This window comes from Biomphalaria glabrata, chromosome 6, assembly GCF_947242115.1.
Source record: "Biomphalaria glabrata chromosome 6, xgBioGlab47.1, whole genome shotgun sequence".
Lineage (NCBI taxonomy): Eukaryota > Metazoa > Mollusca > Gastropoda > Planorbidae > Biomphalaria > Biomphalaria glabrata.
Window position 1 is genome coordinate 20571254 of NC_074716.1, and position 7857 is coordinate 20579110.

The 7857-nt window shown below is 37.9% G+C and overlaps 1 long non-coding RNA gene across 1 annotated transcript in view; it reads left to right on the forward strand.

The window, feature by feature from the left end:
- The window catches only part of LOC129926819 (uncharacterized), a 28418-nt gene that overhangs the window by 1075 nt on the left and 19486 nt on the right, over positions 1-7857 (forward strand). Inside the window, exon 2 of the long non-coding RNA XR_008778572.1 lies at positions 3171-3332. This is a non-coding gene — a long non-coding RNA (uncharacterized LOC129926819). The remainder of the gene's footprint in view (positions 1-3170; positions 3333-7857) is intronic.

Below are 7857 nucleotides of genomic sequence, written 5' to 3' on the forward strand. Positions count from 1 at the left end.
TCAAAGACATTTGTGTGCAGTGGAAGCACAGAAAAAAAAATCCACACTATATAACGCTGAAACAATAAGATTAACGAGTTAGAATAATATAGGCCTACTAACTACTTAAGCATGTATTTTGTTTGGGTCAAGGACGAATTGAACTAACGACTTGTAAGAAAGTAGACCCCAAACAATTTTTATGCCACACCTTCTTTTAGTATCACGTGAACAGAAGTACAAAGATATATAAATATGCATGGATGAAAGGTCAAAGGCCATAGGTGTTTTTTTTCCAGGTGCCGCACCCACTTTTAAGTTATTTTCCCCGCACTCCTTTTCCTTTTTGTGCGTTTTTTTTTTTTTTTGGGGGGGGGGGGGGGTTATAATATGGCTAATTTTTTTTAGTAACAATCAAATGACCTACAGTTAGAGCATAATTAAATATTTGAACGCTGTTTGTCTTTGAAATTTGAGCTTGTAGTCCAACTAATGTAGAGATGTTTTTGTTTTACAACTCATACCGTCTCATTCGCTCTTCTTATATCAGATGGACCCATTTTAAGTCAAAACGTGCTCACGGACACCTAATAAAAAAAAGCTACACAAATACATGAATGCATATTATGCAAATAAAAACCTTTAGTTGATGAAATGATTATTGAAATTATAACTTTTGTAAAAATAAATATATGATTTGGATGAATGTGATAGGTTTTAGTAGCCTATATAGGCTAGTTGTCTGGCTCAACATTTGTGTGTAGCAACCGCAAATCCTGAAGAGCACTAATTTCTAGTCGGTTTCTTTGTGTGTGTGTGTGTGTGTGTGTGTGTGTGATGAGCTTCAATTGGCAGAGAATACACGCCCTAGGAAGACGGGAAAGCAGCAGTATGTACAATAACCCATTATGCAAGATATAAATTTGGGATCTCTATTTGCTATCAGAATGTGTTCGAGTTCCTCATGTGTGGCTATTTCATTAAGCTGCTCCCGTATTAGTTTAAGTGTATCTGTGTTAGGGATCTTAAAAAGTTCAAAATTCATTCTGGATTCGAATACCCAAGTGAATAATCTTTGGTTCAGGTCTGCACGAAGAGCAGTGTTAAGCAGAGTATAAAATCGATATAAATGTGCACATTTAGATAACCAACGTATTTATGTGCAAAGTAGTTCAAGATTAAGGTGTTCATCATATTCCTTTGTTAACGGCTCTTATTAAATAATCTTCATAGGCACAAGCGTTCACTAAGATTTGTGTTTTGTTTTTTTTACAAAATGATGTCGATAAATGATACAAAAAGTAAAGAAAAAGTAAAGTTCCTCTTTAAGACCTTAATTTTTGCGATCTATAGGGCAGATGATGTAAAGGTCATTTGTTTCTGTGGCCCACAGTTAACGAGGGTGTCATGTGGCCAGCACAACAACCAACCGTCTTTATTTTCCCCAACTAATGTCAGGTACTCATTAGAGCTGGGTGGGCTCAGAAGCGCACTGAAGATCCCGAAATTAAAAAATCACAATTTTTACCAGCATTAGAACCCGGGACCCCCGGATTAGAAGCCAAGCACGTTACCACTCAGCCACTGCACCATAAATGATACATGTACTGTACTGTTGTTTGAAAGTATATCAATTAAAATAAGTGCGCCAATCTGAGAGACTAGTGCGCTGCACTTCAACAACAGCACTGGAGACTGGTTTAAAAACACATTGGGTGTCATGTGGTCAGCACAACAACCAACCGCCTTAACTTTTACCAACTAATGTCAGGTACCCATAAGAGCTGGGTGGACTCAGAAGCGCCCTGAACTACAAGGCTACTTTCACAAACTCTTTTCAATATCTTCCTTTGAAAGGATAACGGAAGAAGCTCTTGATGGCTAAAGATCCTGAATGCATTGAAGGAAGAATTTGCAGACGACATAGATGGTCTGGCAGGGACAGAAGAAAACTAGCTGACTTGGTGATGCGCATAGACAAGACTTTCGCAGCTTATGGTATGCAAATCAATGACCAATAGCCAACAGGGCTTTAAAAGAGACATTAGTAGGCTATTGGAGGCGAAATGCTGACAAGTGTACGTAGTTTTAAATACCTCGGAGCTATCGTCTCAGATAAAGAAACCAAACCTAAACTACTGACCAGAATTGCACTATTCACTTGAAAAACTTAAAACAATATGGAAGACAAAGTCACGACCACATTCTTATATGCTTGCGAATCTTGGCCGAGGAGGATCCTAACAATGGAATTGAGATGCTTCAGAAAGATCCAAGGTGTCACTTACAAAAATCGCATCATAAATGAAGAGATTAGAAACAGGGCTAGAAAAAACCTTCCAGGAACAGTACCAGGAAAAAGAAGAAGAGGCAGAAAGAGAAAGTGAGGGAAGACAACATAAAAGAATGGACAGGCCTGTCATTGAAAAATTCTATCGAAGGCAAAGAGAGGAATGGAGAAAGACGGTCAACAGATCTTGTGTGGTGCCCCAACTGTTCAAAGGACTAAGGGTTATGTGAAGTGAAGAAGAATTTAACTATATATAATAATAATCATAATAATTATATATAATTTTGACCTTATATAAATACCTTATATATCTTTCTATATTTTAGACCTTATATATATACCTTATATATCTTTCTATAATTTAGACCTTGTATAAATACCTTATATATCTTTCTATAATTTAGACCTTACATATAACTTATATATCTTTCTATAATTTAGACCTTACATATACCTTATATATCTTTCTATAATTTAGACCTTATATATACCTTATATATCTTTCTATAATTTAGACCTTAAATATACCTTATATATCCTTCTATAATTTAGACCTCATATATCTCCTACTTTTAGAACTACTTTGCGGCAGTCTTTTCTTAAAAAGATTAAACGGGGAAATGGGATTGGGTATGAAAAACGCTTTCTGCGGCATTCTACCCTGTGTAAAAACTGTCCTATTGTGCTACAAAGAAAGACTCTCAACACGTGTATATAGACTGGATGTTGGGAGGAAGGATTGCAGCTGTTCTATTTACTAACCTTGATTTGCATTAATAAGATTTCAATATTCTCGCCCTGTAGAGCTACCTTTGTGCTACATTCAATAGCCTGATACAAGTAGCTAGCAAAATGTGAGGGCAACAATTGAAGATTTGTGATTTGCGTTTCTGCTTGGCAGATGGACGAAATCATCGATGCATGCAACTTCATAACGTATCATTAAAAAGAAAAGCTGATTAAAAAAAAAAAGATTCTGCATGAAAATGAAGTGACTTTAAAAACTATCAGAAAGGAAACAAAACAAAATGATAATTTGTACAGAAATCTTAAAGAGAAGCAGGTGAGCATATGTGTGTGTGTTTTTCTAATTTCTTAGTTGAAGAGCAGAATAAAGATTTGTAATTAATTGTAATCTTGTAACACCTTGCTAGGGGAAAGTAGGGCTAAAAAAAGAGGGTGGCTATAAAAAATATCACAAAGAAAAAGAAACAATAACTTGATTCAACATTAACTTAATTCACGTGAGAGTCCGATAGCTGCGTCCAGTGGTCAGTTCCGGTCTTGTCAAGATTGAAGATAGACAGTGATGGGTCAATCATTAGCGGGGACTGCGAAAGAGACGCTGTGGACAGGGCCCAGATAACGCGTCTGAGTATAATGAATATCAAGAGTGGACGCGAGTAGGCCTAAGTTTAGACTAGTAGAAGCCTCAGGAAGTGTTTCAATGTAAATTCAGAATGCTAGTAGATGAGGCCCTAATGAAGCAACTAAAGTTGTCACTCAGAAGTTAACTAGATGTAGGTCTATAAAAAGGCAGACAAGCCCTGACTGAAAGACTCCACGAGCTGTTTTTACTTATGTGGGAACAAGAGACTACCGGTATACCACAAGACTTTTAAAATAGCCTACCACAATTGTCCATCTATAGTCTATACTATACAGTGGACACTGTGGAAACAGCTAGATGACCTTGACTTTGCAGATGACTTGGCTCTTCTTTCTCATACACAGCAGCAGATGCAGGAAAAGATAAGCGTTGTTGCTGACAATTCATTGAGAATGGATCTTACCATAAACAGAGGGAATAGCAAGGTGTTCAAGATACATCCAACAATACACCCATTACAGTCCAAGGTGAGGCGCTGGAAGAGGTGGAAAGCTTCAACTATCTTGGCAGTATCATAGACCAATGAAGGAACAGATGTAGATGTCAGAACCCGCATTGGTAAAGCTCGAGCAGCCTTCCATCAGCTGAAGAACACATGGGGATCTAGAGAAATAAGCACCACCACCAAGATTAGGCTCTTTAACACCATTGTTAAGCCGATACTACTTTACGGAGCAGAGACCTGGAGAACCACCATCACCACCATGAAAAAAAAAATCCAGTAATTCATCAATACCTGCCTGAGGAAGATTCTTACGATCCGCTTGCCAGACAAGATATCGAATGAGGAACTGTGGCAAAGAACAAAACAGCAGCCCATTGAAGTAGATATCCTTCAGAGACGCTGGAGATGGATAGGTCACACCCTTTGCAAGCCTGCACCCAACATAACAAGGCAAACCCTAGTCTGGAACCCCCAAGGAAAGAGGAAGAGGAAGCAAATGCCAAGCAGATGGGCAAGACGTGGGGACAGTTGCAGAGACTCGCCCAGAACCGAGAGGCCTGGAGGAAGCTGGTTGGTGGCTTATACCCCAGAAGGGAGCACATGCAGAGATGAGATGATGATGATGACTATACAAAGGAAACCGACAAATCTGCGACAACTGGGAAAATGCTCGCAGGTATTCTATAATTCGGCTTATACACTATTTAGAACATGGACTACTAACAGAAAGTCAATGCAGCTTCAGAAAGAGCATGTAACCATTGACATGATCTTTGCGACAAGGCAGCTTCAGGAAAAATGACAGTAGCAGAATACTGACTTATTCTCAATATTTCTAACAAAAGCTCTCGACACTGTTAGCAGAGAAGGACTCTGAAAGATCATGTCTACTGATGCCCACAACAATTCCTAACCATGGTGAGACTATTTCATGATGGCATGAATGCTCGTGTTTACAAGAGTGGAGAACCATCAGAGACTTTGCAGTATCCAACGGGCTAAAACAAGGTTGTGTCCTAGCACCCACACTGTTCAGTATCATCTTCTCCACTATGCTGGCAGATCTATTCAGAGATAATGGTAGCAAAGGAATAAATTTAACATATAGACTTGATGGTGGTCTATTCAACCCGAGTCGGCTCAAAGCGAAATCAAAAACAAAAGTAGCAACAATCAGGGACCTGTTATTTGCTGACGACTATTTGCCTGCTCCAAACTAATCTACAGAGCATCGTTTGTAACTTTTCAAGAGCATGTTAAGACTTCGGCCTCATAATAAACACACAACTGAAGTCTTGTACTTGCCAGCTCTATGTAAAGCCTACTCGGGTCCAAACACCACGATAAAAGAGCAGGAAATAAATACAGTGGACAGATTCACCTCCCTTGGACCGGACCGAAAACATCGATAATGAAATCGACTTGCAAATCGCCAAGGCCACTGCATCCTATGGTAGACTTGACTAAAAATGTGTGAAACAGACTAAGTTAGGAGTCTATAGGGCTGTTATCCTTCCCACGTTGCTGTATGCCTCAGAAACATGGAAAGTGTACAGAAGAAATGCAAAAAAAACAACAACAAACAAACAAAAAAAAAACAACAACTGAACTACTTCCACATGACCAGCCCAGAAAAGAACTGAATGTTGAATGGCAAGTCAAAATACATGACACCGAATTCTTCCTAAAAGCGTGCCTGCAAAGCAATCACAGTCTTTATGCATTCTCACTTGGATGGGCAGGCCACGTCTGCGGGACTGGAGACTCCCTAGAAGACTCTTTTATGGACCATTAAAGAAAGGGTAGCGATCACAAGGTGGACAAAGAAAACGCTTCAGGGACACAATCAAGGCGTCTTTGGAAGCCTTCAACTTTGGTCCACCTGGGAGACGGAGGCACTTTTTTTGTTACAGCATCAAGGCGTTGCGCTTGCAAACTGGCGCAAACATTGAAGAGGACAAGAACAGAAAAGCGATGGCAGAAGAAAAGCGTCAAAGAAATAAATCAAGACAACCGACACATCCTCCAGCAGGACTAATCTGTCCAGTGTACAATCGAACATTCCAGGCTAACTTAGGTCTGACCTGCCACATAGGCCCTGGATGACGAAAGTGGTCATCATCGAACCACGATGAACGAACTATAACATCAAGGAAATAACTAGATGTAGCCTATCACTCAGGATATAACTAGATGTTGCCACAAGGATACAAGATGTAGACAGTTGATACAAATGATGATAAGTAGGCTACTTAATTAGTGCACGGTTAACACAGATGCACGGTTAACATGAGTGGTATTACAAGTACATGGTTTAACATGAGGTTATGATATGTATTTATATTAACATTGACGATGATAGGTCACTAGGTCATCGGCACACTATGGCCTGGTCTCTTAATGGAGGACACTGAGCTATACGCATAGCACACATTAAAACGAGATTGTTAGTTTTGAACTTGATAATTGAAAGTTATTGTCAGTCAAAACAGAAAATGTTTTCCGGTGTAATGGAATGACGCACTCGTTAATGGCCATTACGAAAAATGAAAACAAATCACACAAGGAAATGTTGTCCAATAATCAGTTCAGAAATTGTAAAAGGGATAAATAAGGAAAGGAGTTTTGTGTGTGTGTGAGAGAGATTAATTGATCACGTCTAAATCACTACAATGGAAATAGAAAGAAATGATGAGTTTAAAAGATACGAAGACAAGATGTACAGGTATATGATTATATGAAAAGATGTACCGGTATATGATTATATGGAAAGATGTACAGGTATATGATTATATGGAAAGATGTACAGGTATATGATCATATGGAAAGATGTACAGGTATATGATCATATGGAAAGATGTACAGGTATATGATCATATGGAAAGATGTACAGGTATATGATTATATGGAAAGATGTACCGGTATATGATTATATGGAAAGATATACAGGTATATGATTATATGGAAAGATGTACCGGTATATGATTATATGGAAAGATGTACCGGTATATGATTATATGGAAAGATATACCGGTATATGATTATATGGAAAGATGTACATGTATATGATTATATGGAAAGATGTACCGGTATATGATTATATGGAAAGATGTTAAGGTATATGATTATATGGAAAGATGTACAGGTATATGATTATATGGAAAGATGTGTCATGATTTTGTGATTTTACCATCACAAAAGAGATACAAGACACCGATAGCAAAGACAAACAGACACAAACACTCTTTTATTCCCCTGGCAATCAAATCATTAAATAAGAACAATCTGGTATAAACTTTGTCACATGTAAATTATGAGTGAGTCTGGTGTGAATGTACACTTTGGTTTCTTATAGTTATAATGTTTTTTGTTTGGTGTAATGCACAAATTGTAAGACAAATTTCCATACGGACAATAAAGATTATTATGTACAGGTATATGATTATATGGAAAGATGTACCGGTATATGATCATATGGAAAGATGTACAGGTATATGATTATATGGAAAGATGTACAGGTATATGATCATATGGAAAGATGTACAGTATATGATCATATGGAAAGATGTACCGGTATATGATCATATGGAAAGATGTACAGGTATATGATTATATGGAAAGATGTACAGGTATATGATCATATGGAAAGATGTACAGGTATATGATTATATGGAAAGATGTACAGGTATATGATCATATGGAAAGATGTACAGTATATGATCATATGGAAAGATGTACAGTATATGATCATAT